The sequence below is a fragment of the Lepus europaeus genome, chromosome 13, assembly GCF_033115175.1.
Source record: "Lepus europaeus isolate LE1 chromosome 13, mLepTim1.pri, whole genome shotgun sequence".
NCBI classification, from domain to species: domain Eukaryota; kingdom Metazoa; phylum Chordata; class Mammalia; order Lagomorpha; family Leporidae; genus Lepus; species Lepus europaeus.
Genome location: NC_084839.1, coordinates 60,336,875 through 60,350,432, shown reverse-complemented (window position 1 = coordinate 60,350,432; position 13,558 = coordinate 60,336,875). Strand labels below are relative to the sequence as shown.

Sequence of the window (13,558 nt, the reverse complement as noted above, 5' to 3'; positions counted from 1 at the left end):
GTCATTCTAAAATATCTCTACTTGGGGTCAGTGTTGTGGTGTACGAGGTTACCTACCATGCCAGCATCCCACATGGGTGCCAGTTCAAGTCCTGGCTGTTCCAATTCTGAACCAGTTCCCTGCCAATGTGCCTGGGAAAGTAGTAGAGGATGGCCCAAGTCCTTGGGCTCCTGCACCCACATAGGAGACATGGATGAAGCTCCTGGCTCCTGGCTTTGGTCTGGCCCAGCCCCAGCTGCTGCGGACATTTGGGGAGTGAACCATCACATGAACATCTGTCTTTCCTCTCTCTGTAACTCTTTCAAATAAATAAATCTTTTAAAAAAATTGCTACTTAGAAGTTCCAGAGACATCATATCCTCCAGTTCCAAAACTTAAGTCAACTTCTACTCAAACCACCTGTTCCTATATACAATCTTGTGAAGTCAAAGTCTAGAATCTGAGTGTTACCTCTGACTGCTTCCTCTTCACCCTTACCACCTCCCCTACCCCAAATTAAAAAAAAAAAAAAAATCACATGGCTCTTTGTCCCCAACACCTATTACTATTTTTGTTTTAACATCCATGACCAATACTTTATTTCAAGGCCTCATTATTTCTGACCAAGATTAGTGCAGAACACTTGAAATTCCTTATCCTAGCCAATATGGCTGATATTCTCCCTTTTCTCCAGCCATCCAGAACAACCTCTGGTTCCCCCAGGGACATCATGTAACTCCAAGTTGTCCCACATCATCTAATTTCGTCTTCTTACATGTCCAGAGAATCCATTTACTAAGCCATCAAAACCCTATTCAGGCATGAATTTCTTGTGAAGGGATGGTGAAATATCATTGCCTCTATTTACTGAGTTACTATGTGAAAAGTGTAAGGCACTTATTCATATACTGCCCCCCTTTTTTTTTTAATTTGAGAGGCAGAGAGAAGAGGAAGGGAAGAAAAGAAGGAATGTGTTATTGTCCACTGGTTCACTTCCCAAATGCTTCCAACAGCTCCTAGACAGGAACCAGGAATTCATTCCACGTCTCCATTTGAGTGGCAGAAACACAATTACTTGTGCCATCATTTGACTGCCATCTCCGAGGGCCTGAAATAGCAGAAAGCTGGAGTCAGGAGCTGGAGGGAACGAATCAAATCCAGGCATCCTAATATGGGATGTGGGTTTCTTAAAGCATAGGCCAAACAGCTGCCATAAAGAAGCACTATTTTTAATAAAATGTTTTCTCTTACAATGAGTTGACTGTACAAATATTTTCAAAGTTGTACACATTTATCTGGTATTATTACTGAAAAAATTTAACATTCACGTTTCAAAAACAAGGATTTATTTATTTTTAAAGATTATTTTATTTACTTGAAAGGCAGAGTTATGGGGTTGGGTTGGGGGGAGAGGTCCTCCATCCACTGGTTCACTCCCCAAGTGGCCACAATGGCCAGGGATGGGCCATGCCAAAGCCAGGATCCAGGAACTTCCTCTGGAACTCCCATACGGATACAGAGGCTAAACCACTTGGACCACCTTCCACTGCTTTCCCAGGTACATTAGCAGGGAGCTAGATAGGATGTAGAGCAGCGAGGACTCAAACTAGTGTTCACATGGGATGCGGCATTATAGGCAGAGGTTTTACTCACTACTCTACAATGCTGTTCCCCAAAACAAGGAATTTATAACATTAAATCTTCAACACTTTTCTTAAAAATGAAACTTGGAAGATTTACTTAAAATGATCAAATTCAAATTACCATGCAATCTTTGAAACATTAAATAAATATTTCAGGGGCCAGTGATGTGGTGTAGTAGGGTAAGCTTCCGCCTGTGGTGAGGGCATTTCACATGGGTATTGGTTCATGGCCCAGCTGTTCCTCTTTCCATCTAGTTCTCTGCTTGTGGCCTGGGAAAGCAATGGAAGGTGGCCCAAGTGCCGGGGCCCTTGCACCTGCATAGGAGACTCCGAAGAAACTCCTCTCCTGGCTCTTGGTTTTCGATCAGTCCAGCTGCAGCTGTTGCAGCAACTTGGGGAGTAGTAGACCAGCAGATGGAAAACCTCTCTCTCTCTCTCTCTGTCTCCCCCTCTGTCTGTAACTCTGCCTCTCAAATAAATAAAAATCTTGATAAATAAATAAATATTTCAGACAGCTCTAGATTTGAGGATTTCCAAATCATAAATATTCAATTATTACTTCCTATGAACCAGAGCTTATGAAATAATTTGTTTACTCCTTTTAGAAGTTTCATTTATAATTATGCACATTTTAATGCTATAGAATTTTCAGAAAAAAAAAAAACACATAAAAAATTAATTACAGGGGCCAGTGTTGTAGCACAACGGGTTAAAACTACTACTGGCAAAGTCAACATCTAGTATCAGAGAGCCAGTGTCAGTCCCAACTACCCTGCTTCCAACCCAGCTTCCTGCTAATGGGCTCTGGAAGATGATGAAGTGTCTGGGCCCCGGCCATCCATGTAGGATACCAGAATGGAGTTCCTGGTTCTTGGCTTCAGCCTGGCTCAGTCCTTGCTACTGCAGGCATTTGGGAAGTGAACCAGTGGACAGAAGATCTCTCCTTCTCTCTCCCTGTCACTTTTTCAACTAAATAATTTTTAAAACATTACAGTTTTATCCACAGATGACATTAAGAAATAAATAGGTAAACAGCAGCAACAACAAGAAACAACTCTGCTCTACTTCAGAAATCAAGTTACTGTTAACCTAATTAACCCTTAACTTTATTTAGATGTAATACTTGCACTGTGCTTCAAGTAAACTTCTGAAACCTAATAAGCCAGAAAGCTGTCATCTGCTGGCCTATTATGATATAGGCAAATTAATCTGCAATATGAAAAGAAGAGAATATGATGAGTTAACTCTAAGTAAAAAGTAATGAGTTGGGCTGGCACTGTAGAGTAGAAGGTAAAGCCTCCACCTGCAGTGCTGGCATCCCATACGGGTACCAGTTAGTCCCGGCTGTTCCATTTCCTATCCAACTCTCTGCTATGGCCTGGGAAAGCAGCGGAAAAGAGCCCAAGTCCTTGGGCGCTTGTACCCATGTGGGAGACCTGGAAGAAGCTCCTTGGCTCCTGGCTTCTGCTTGGCCCAGCCCCTGCCATTGCAGCCATTTGGGAAGAGAACCAGCAGATGGAAGATCTCTTTCTCTTTCTCTCTCTCTCTATCTCTGTCTTTCAAGTAAATCTCTAAAATAAAAACAAAGTAATGAGTATCAAATATTCTACAGCGGTTTCAAGTAAAACAAAGTTTGAATTTCATATCTAAAAAGAGTCCAATAAAAAAGGGTTAAATTATTTCTTAAAAAGTTCATTACTTTTTACAAGTAACTACTGAAAACAAAAATCTTAAGAAAATAAATCAATACTTCAGATTTGGAGTGTCACTGAGGCAGAAGTATTTTATCTGCAAATACTCCAGGCCAACATTTTTACATCACACAATTAACAGTTAAGATGAGAGGTGATGAAACAGCAGAATACATGATACAAACAGAAGCAATGACCAGGAAGGAAAACATCAAAAACCGGTTGGGAAGGTGGGTAAGGTAAAAACACTATTCACCTATTAAAAAACACTGTAGGGGTCGGCGCTATGGCGTAGTGGGTAAGGCTGCTGTCTGCAGTGCTGGCATCCCATACGGGCGCTAGTTCTAGTTCTAGCTGCTCCTCTTGTGATCCAGCTCTCTTATAGGGCCTGGGAAAGCAGTAGAAAATGGCCCACTTGGGAGACCCGAAAGAAGCTCCTGGCACCTGGCTTCAGAAGAAGCTCCTGGCACCTGGCTTCAGATCAGCCCAGCTCTGGCCATTGCGGCCATCTGGAGGTGAACCAGCAGATGGAAGTCTCTTTCTTTCTGCCTCTACTTTTCTGTAACTCCACTTTCAAATAAATAAATAAATCTTAAAAACAAAATAAAACAAAACACTGTGGCCTCTTTAAGATGTATGAAAATATCAAAAATCCTTCTCCTAGGAATCCTGCTTTCAAAAAGTATTACATTAGCATTTAACATGTTAAATTTTTATCATTTTAAAAATAACTTAGACTGAGTTAAAAAGTGATAAATCATTCATTAATCACTCAGAAACAATCTTTTTCTTTTTAATATAATTTAAACTTTTTAATTTCTTTACTTGAGAGGCAGAGGGCCAACTCCCCAAATGACTGCAATGGCTAGCAGGGGCCCAGCTGAGCAAGAGCCAGGAACTTGGTTCAAGACTCCCTTGTGAGCTGCAGAAACCCAATTACTTGAGGCCTCACTGCTGCCTCATAGGCTCTGCATTAGCTGGAAGCAGGAGTTAGGAGCTGAGTACTAGACCCGCTACTCTGCTATCCCAGGTACTCTGATAAGGGATGTAAGCACATGAACTGCTAGGCTAAATGCTCACCCAAGGAATGACCTCCTTAACAAACACAGAAACTGTTAATTTTACTTAACATAAAAACAATCTATTTATTTTATCTTTTTTCTGGTTATGAAGTGGAGGTCTTTACTTTCACCCTATCCAATCAGCAAAGACTATTTATATAAATGAAAGTTCCATATGATATAAGCAAACTGGAACAGAGCTTCTCTTTTCCAGTTCTTATACCTCTATTTTTCCTTATTAACTGAGCTGGTCAATGCCTCCAATGTGAAGTCTCATGATAGTGGTGACAAGTATCTAACATTCCCCCTTAATTAAGATACTGTTAGGGCTTACATCCATGTTTTCTATTACAGTAATTTAAAAGGCAAACAGAGACAGAGATCTTCCATACACTGGTTTATTCCCAAAAGCCAGGGCTGGGCCAGGTGGAACTCAGGAGCCTGGAACTCAGTCTGGGTCTCCCACATGAGTGGCAGGGACCCAAGTACTTAAGCCATCATCTGCTGACTCTTAGGGTACTCATTAGCAGGAAGCTGGATCAGAAGAAAGGTAGCCAGAACTCAAACCAGGTACTCTAATATGGAATGCAGGCATCCCAAATGGTGACTTAAGGTGCTAAGCTAAATACCACCATACCAATTCTTATTTTGTTTTGTTAAAAAAAAGAAAGAAAGGCATTTTGGCATCTAAAATAATAACTTATATTTTTAATAAAAATAATTTATATTTTTCCTTAGATCTATAACACAACAAAATACCAATCTCTATTCATAACTATCGCCAGCTTCCTAAGCAGTTAGGAAGCCTAGTGTATTTTCTGTTGCAATAAAAAGGTAAAGTGTTCCAGAGAATCGAATTAGCATGTGTAAGATTATTTACTGGATTACACAGATGTCAAGTGGTAAGTATTTATTCAATCCTTTTACTTTTATACAAAGACTTCATAACAAACTGAAATTTTCTCACAAGTAGTAAATACACTCAAATTAATAGTATAAATTTTTCCAGGTTTTATTACAGTTCTCTCCTTAGTCAAATTTCCTTAAGTAATCTCATCTTCTTAAGGGTTATAGTTATCATATTCTCGAATTCCCAGATTTAGTTCTATAGTCCAACCAATCCAATTCTTTACACTGGATCTTGTCACTCAAATTCCTTAAAGACCTCAAAGTGAACTTAACAAGAACAGAGCTAAAGCACTTTCCTTAAACCTAGTCCTCTTCCAGGGATCTCTAATCCAGTGAATGGTCCCACGGTCCACCCAGTTACTAACTCACAAACTCAGAGTCATCTCTGACAAAGGTCCTCAACCCTCACTGTCTCTAAAGAATCATCTTAGTTCACAAATCCCTTGACTTGGGAATACCTGCAGCTCTGTCCAGCTCCCTTGACTCTGATCTAGGCTACTGCTTGCATCACCTAGTTCCCCTATGCGCAATACAAGTAATCTTCCTGAAAGCCAAATCTCATGTCAATCCTCTCCTTGTGGAAAATATTTTTTAAAAAAACAAGTTTAACAAAACTTGTAAGTCATTCCCATCCCTCCAACCATTCTCCAGTCTTCTCCTATTGTTTCAATGATCTAAACTACATTTTCTTCCAGTTGTTGAAAGGAGTCAGTGACATTCCCTTGTACCATAGGCTTTGCACTTACAGCCTCATTGCCTAAAACATTCCCAACACATCCTTAAATTGTTAGGTGAGAAATCAATTCCTCAGGTAAGTTTATTAGTACCCTTTCCCCTTAATTTTTTCAGAGTGTAAGAAATGTAATAAGCTATAGACTGTAACTGAACACTTACAATTCAAAAAGTACTGGAAAAACTATGAAAAATTACTATGAAAAATATATTGACAGGTTTACATATAATATGTAATTTTTAAAAACTTACTGACTACTTTCTAGAACAGTGAATTTAATCTTATATTTCTTCCCCACAGATAGAACGAACTCCAGGTCATGTTCTACAGCAGCACTGTCCAACTGCAATACAATAAAGACAAGCAATTTTAGATCTCCTATTAGCCACATTAAAAAAGCAGCAGATTGGGTGGGTGTTTGGCCTAATGATTAAGATGATGCTTGAGACACTCACATCCCATATCCAATTGCCTGGATTTGAGACCTGACCCTGCTCTAGATTGCAGATTCCTGGTAATGTGTACCCTGGGAGAGGCAGCAGGCATTGTTCAAGTAGTTGGGTCCCTGCCACCTATGAGGGAGACCTGGATGGAGTTCCTGGTTCCTGGCTTCAGCTTGGTCCAACCCTAGCTATTGCTGGCATTTGAAGAGTATATCACCAGATGAGAGTTCTTTCTCTGTCTCTCTGCTTTTCAAATAAATAAAATAAAAATTTGGAGCCAGCATTATGGTATAGCAGGTAAAGCCACTTGTGATGCCAGCTTCCTATATGGGTACCAGTTTGTGTCCCAGCTGCTCCACTTCTGATCCAGCTCTCTGCTATGACTTGGGGAAGCAGCAGAAGATGGCCCAAGTGCTTGGGCCCCTGCACCTGCATGGGAGACCTGGAAGAAACTCCTAGCTTTGGATCGGCTCAGCTCCAGCCATTGCAGCCATCTGGGGAGTGAACCAGCAGATGGAAGACCTCTCTCTCTCTTTGCCCTGCCTCTCTGTAGCTCTGCCTTTCAAATAAATAAATATACCTTTTAAAAAAAAGAAATTCATGGCAGTTTTTTTCATAATTTTCTATAAGCATTTAGAAATACCCTCTTATTTGGCAACAGAATAACTTATTTTAAAAAAGGCATAGAACTAAGCAAGTTTAACTTCATAACAAGTCAGGACATAGGTCAGGTTTCAATCCTTAAAAGTTTTTTTTAAATTATGTAAACACACCATCCTGGCTGAAATACCTAAGTCCAAAATAAAAATTCAAGCAAATGATTTAAAAACTTCGTATTTACTGATCATCTGAGAGGATTAATGGGGAAAAGGTATTATACCACTGTACGCAGGAGTGATTTTATTACAATCTCTTAGAAAGCAATAGGCTTTTCCTTTGATTTAGTAACTACTTCTAAGACTCGACCCCATGGAAAAAGTCAAGGGCAAGGGCAAGGATTTACATATAGACTTGTTCACCAAGATGCTTTTCTGTGATAACAGAAACTGGAAAAACCAAATCACTGAGAAATAGGAAAAATAACCTGAAACTCACTTAATGGCATTCTACAAAGCCATAAGAAATCCTATTTTAAAGACTATTTAACAGTAAGTAAAAGGAAAATCTATATAACCTGATTTACACACAAATGTGTGTGTGTGTGCGCATTTCCATATCCATAAAGGGAGAAATGAAGGAAAAACCAAAATGTTAACAGTTTTATCTTTGTAGTATGATGACTTGTTACATTTTTGTAATATTTTCATGAGAAATGGTGAAATGAGAAAAAGTTTCAAGAAGGAGAAAGAATTTGTAACTGGAAAAACTTAAGTGATAGAGGAAATAGCAGAACTATCAATAAAAAAAAAAAAAACATGGTGCCACTATCAAGAACAGTAAGACAATGGAATACGGTGGGTTAGGCTGCTACTTGGGATGCCTGCATCTAATATGGGGCTGCTTGGCTGAAGTCCAGGTTACCTTGCTACTCTGCTTTGGATCTAGCTTCCTGCTAATGCACCCAAGGGACAGCAGGTGATGGTCCAAGTATTTCGGTTCATGTGGAAGACCCAGATGGAGTTCCAGGCTCCTGACTTCAGCTGGCACAACCCCAGCTATCAAGGACTTCTGGGCAATGAACTAGCAGATGGAAGAAAAATCTAATCTCTCTGCCTTTCAAATAAATTATCTTTTTTTAAAAAATAATGGATCTATGAAGGGAAAAGGCAGTAAACTAGAACACAGGTTGTGAGGGCCTTGAAATTTCAGAAGGGATTGTCTCTGTAAATTTGATTCATCAATGGAGGACTTGCTGAAGGTTCCGAGTCAAGAAAACTGCTACACCACTTTGTTTTTTTTTTCAGCAGCAATTTATTCAGAGAAAATAAATTCACAGAGGTCGACTAAAAGCTAGTGTGTACACAGACAGAACGCATGGCAGAAGGTCCAGAACCCTCCAGACTGGGCCTTTTCATATCTCAGGTGGACTAGGGGAGGGGGGCAGTAGAGGGAGATGAGCTTCTCCATACTGGCTAGGCCACTTTTCAGTAGCTCTACTGCTACCACCTTGGTTCCATCACCATCTTTTAGTGTTATCATTGTATCTAAACAGCAGCCAGACAGATCCCTTTCAAAATACATTATCTTACATCTTTAGTCAAAAATCCTGCAATGGCTTTCCACCTCGCACAGTAAAAAGCCAGAGCCACCAGAATTTCTACAAAGACTCTATAACACTGCCCCCTCACCCTCAAATTTTGATCAGATCTACTATTCTGCTTGCTCATACTACTTTAGCCACACTGGACTTGTCTGCCACGACTCCTTAACTATTCTAGGCATACCTGTGCCTCTACCACTCTTTCCCTTCTTCTGTCTCCTCCAGGTCTTAAGTTTTCTTTGTCTCCACGCTACATAGAACAGCAAGCTTTCCCGCTACTCTAAGTGAAAATGTCAGCATTCCCTATGCCCCAAAATTGATTCTTTTTCTTCATCACACTTAATGTCATCTGCCATCTTACTGCTATTACAACTGTGTGTTCCAAATACACCAAACACATAACACAAGAAATTGAAGCTCTATGAGGGCAGATTTCTTTTTTCCCTTGTTTGTTTCAGTATCCCCAGGACCTAGAACAGAGCCTGACACAGGCAGGTACTCAATGAACATTTGTTGTATGAATGAAAGGAACAGGATGTTGCAGTGTTAAGATACCTGGTTGAAATGGCTAAGCACACTTGAAGTACTGACACAAACAGAACCTACAGTAAATTTCTTCTAATTTACTATGTAACTTTAACCTGGGAACTATCCATGAACACAGTGCTTACAAATCAGGCTCTGTGCATAGACACAACTTTCAATTTATTAGCAATTTATCTCTAAGAGGCTTACCCGGAAGTTAGTAATTTGGAATAAGGGTGGTGGTGACAGGATGGAGTCTTAAATCTCTATTTTCCTCCTCTTTTCACCTCTCCTAAATGAATGAGCAAAGATTCTCATGCCCCCACCACCCACTGAATTGTTTCTGACCTTTTCCTTTCACAAGGAAAGGTCTAGTCCACAGACCTAGGGGCCTCTACTATGCTCCTAGGTAAGGTGGGAAAAACAGGGAGTGTCAATCAGGGCTATGAGATGGCTGACAGCAATCAGAGTTCAGGCAAGAGGAGTTAATGCAGAGGAGCCTAGAGAAGCCAATTCTTAAGTCAAAAAAAAATTTTTTTTTTAATATTTATCTATTTATTTGAAAGGCAGAGACAGAAAAGGAGGCAGGGTGGGGTTGCGGGGAGGAGAGAGATCTATACGCTGATTCACTTCTCAAATGGTGGCAATAGCCAGGGCTGGGCCAGGCTGAATCCAGGAGCCAGGAGCTTCTTCCAAGTCTCCCACATAAGTGCAGGGGCCCAAGGACTGGGGCTACCTTCCACTGCTTTTCCCCGGCCATAAGCAAGAAGCTGGATCAGAAGTGGAGCAGCTGGGACTCGAATTAGCACAGCAGGCAGCAGCTTAACCTTCTATGCCACAGTGCTGGCCCCAGGTATTTTTGAGTTAGAAGTTCCTTATATTTTAAAAGGAAATCAACAGAAAATAACACTAGTTTCCTCCCTGTCCTCTTGTTAAATACATAGTGCTTGGGTGGGTGTTTAGCCTAGCAGTTAACATGTCCCCACTTCATATTACTGTGCCTGGATTCAATTCCCAGCTTCCAACTCTACCTTTTTGCTACTGCAGATCATAGAAGGCAATGGTGATGGCTCAAATAACTCAGTTTCTGCCACCCACACAGGAGACCTGGAATCAGTGAACCAAAGGATGAGAGCTCTGTCTCCCACTCAAAACAGCAACTATATATATACACACACACACACACACACATATATATATATTAAAAATGCTAAAATTTGAGTGATACTTTATATATGTTTTAAAGTTAAATATCTAAACTTCATTATGAAGGATTCCAGCACAGACCCCTGGCTTGGGGGTCAGAAGAGGGAAGAATGATCAACTGTCCACTACCTTGCTGTGATCAAGTGTTAATCACTTACCAAATACACTTCAGATTTAAAGACAGTAAAGAGATATGTGAAAACTTGGCCTTTCCTCAATTCTTCATTCCTCTCCAATTCTCTAGAAATAACTTTTTCTCTGACTTGGTGTTGATATCACTACTATGCATACACACTGCTACATAGTCCATCAATCACAGAGAATACACTCATATGGAACAGTTTTGCATGCTTCAAAACTATAGAAACGGGATCACATTACATCTTCATTGTCATTTACCAGCTGTTTGGCCTCGGCCAAATTACTTATCTGCCTCAGTTTCCTCTCTGAAAAATAGGGATACCACTACCTTCTCCCTCAGAGGGTTGTTCTGAGGATTAAATAAGCTTAATATACAGTACAGAAAGGATTTAGAAAAATACCTTGCTCACAGAAAGCAATGCAAATGGGTGTTAGGAACTATCATAAAAATCTACAAGAGGACCTGTGATTCTGTGTATCTTTATGCACACACATATGTGAATTCAGAAAAGATGATCAAAATGACACGTAAAATCCATGACAGATATTTTCAAAACTGCATAAAAATTAAAAATGCTTATGAAGTTCAGGGTGGAAAGGCTCACTAGCCTACAAAAAGAGGAACTAAAAATGCTGAGAGAGAAAAAAATATTTTTTTTTTAGTTTACAATCTATAGGCATCATTAAATTTGAATATAAATAGCTGATCTAAATACTTTCTGATTTTGAAATATCTAAATACTTAGTGACTTCTTTTCATGAATTTTGAGGGGAGAAATGGGAAAGAAAGGGCAACCCCTTAATGAGATGATACACAAAGTCTTCTTCGCCTGTTGAAGGAGGCACTTCAGATGTCACACAAAATAAAACACTATTTGCTACTCAAATTTCATCCCCCTTCTGAACTAGTTCTTTTTGACTAGCTGTAAGAAGAACAAATTAAAAATTAAAACGATGTTTTAAATAGGATGCACCTAGATTATATGAGTTTTCTAAAGACAATTGGATTCTGCAAAATTCATCAATGGGATTACAGACGCATTATCTCTGTTTTGATACAGGATTATTTTAAAGTAATCTCTGGGTCAAATGACCAGAAAACATCAAACTTAGATGTCCTAAATATTAGCTAAATTCTAGTGCATTTCTTTAAAGAGCTTTTTAAAGATTTTAACACATCTCTGTACTTTGAAGATGAATTGATCTAGTTTGATACACAGAGGAACGCCCATTAGGTGCCTTTATGGAGCTAGACTTTTAATCCACATGGAAATTATCTTTATGAACAAAACTGAGAAGAACCACAGAGACTTGGTTTAAGCAAATATACTTTCTGTCGTGTTAAAAATGACTACTACAAAAGCCAACAATTAAGCTGCAGCCCTGAAGTGCAGGTAAACTGTGCTAATCACTCAACACAACAGTGTTCAAACGTATTTCCCCTACAATTTAGCATATGCCACTATTTCTACCTCCAAGAAATTAACCAAAAGCATCCATTAAATGCAACATCAAGGATAAACTCTGTTCACCACTCCACCCCCACCTCCCTAAAAAGAAAACTCCGATTAAGAGATAAAAGCGAGAGGGCAGATTTATACTACAGGAAAAGTTCAAAAGCAAAGTTCTACTTTGCCTTCTCCTAAAGTAGAACTCTGGAACTCAACTATTGCTTTTCCTACACACACACACACACACACACCCCACTTATTTACATGTGTGAGTCAGTCCTTCCCCCAGCCAGTAGAAGACTGGGGGTCGGGAGGTGGGGGGACCAAGCTATAACTTGCACAAACCCACAGGAAAATAAATACAACTTCTCCTATTCCTTTCCTAATGGAAAGCACCCACCACTGCTCACCTCACACCCTGTCTCCGCCCCAGGCAACACGCAGCACCTGCCAAGCCGGGCGCTTAAAGAATAATGGTCCAACTTTTCAAACGCAATTTGAAGAGACGCAGATTATTTCTGGAGGGACCCAAGAAGCAGGCAGAAAAGGTCCCCTTAAAAAACGATGCACGAGCTTTGGGGGCTGTCGCCCCTGCTTGTTGGAGGATTCAAAATCCGCTGGTTTCAGAGACCCCGGGCAGCCGCGGGCCGCGGGCCTCGGCAGAGCAAGCAGTGTTTACACCTGTCACGAGGGAGGGGGAGGGAGGAAGAGGAAGCCCGAGCCGTGCCCCAAACTTCTCAACCGCTCCCGGGAGGGAGCGGCCGGCGCCGAGCTGCGGGCAGGTGGAAGCCAAGGGGCAGGGCGAGCCGGCAGCGGCCGGGGAAGGGACGGCTCGCACTCCCCCGGCCGGTGTCCGGCGAGCCGGGAACGGGGCCGTGCGGTTCGGGCGCCGCCAGCGGCGTTCCCGCACCCGCGCGGAAGGGAGCACAGCCCGACGCCCGCAGGCCCGCAGAGCCGTCCCCGTCTCCGCAGCCTCCGGATCCGCAGCGAGGCCAGGGTGAGGGTCCAGCCTGTGGGCCGGGCCCAGTCCCCGCACCTTTCCCCACCCCGCGCAGCTCGGGCAGCGGAGCGGCAGCGCTTACCTGGCTCGTCTGGGGCGGCCGCGATGGGCATGGCTCAGGGGCCCGGGGAGGAACTGGCTCCCCGGGGACGGACCGGCTACTCCGACGCAGAGCTGCTGAGAGCGGAAGACAGGCTGTTCACAGCCCTGTCAGCGCAGCAGCGCCATGGACGCCCACCCGGAGTTTCAGCGCTGCCGCGGGACCCCCATCCCGCTACCCTCCGCCCTCTTCCGCCGCCGCCGCCGCCTCCTCCACCTCCTCCTCCGCGGAGACCCCCCGCCCACTCCACACACTCTCCCATCATGCAGCGGGGGAACCGCTGCCACCGACACGTCACTTCCGGGCGCAGGTGGCTAGGTCGGGGCCCGGCGCTGGTGGGTGCTGTGGGGTGGGGGAAGACGCTCCAGGGGAATTAGTGTCACAGAACGCTTACCCCTGCGCAGGCGCCGTGGCGCCGTGCTCCGGCCGCCATTTTGGGTAAGGGCAAACCGCCCTTTCCTTTTACTTCCTTGCGA

General features: G+C 42.3%; 1 protein-coding gene across 5 annotated transcripts in view; it reads right to left on the bottom strand.

The window, feature by feature from the left end:
- The window catches only part of AFTPH (aftiphilin), a 71,508-nt gene extending 58,238 nt beyond the window's left edge, over positions 1–13,270 (bottom strand). For 4 of the 5 annotated variants that reach the window (XM_062209537.1, XM_062209531.1, XM_062209535.1 and 1 more), the window contains exon 1: positions 13,065–13,270. The gene's annotated coding sequence lies outside the window, so the exon portion shown is untranslated. Of the gene's footprint in view, positions 1–6,267; positions 6,360–13,064 lie in introns of all 5 variants that reach the window. The other variant, XM_062209534.1, reaches the window with a different exon arrangement.
- Positions 13,271–13,558: the final 288 nt, after the last annotated feature.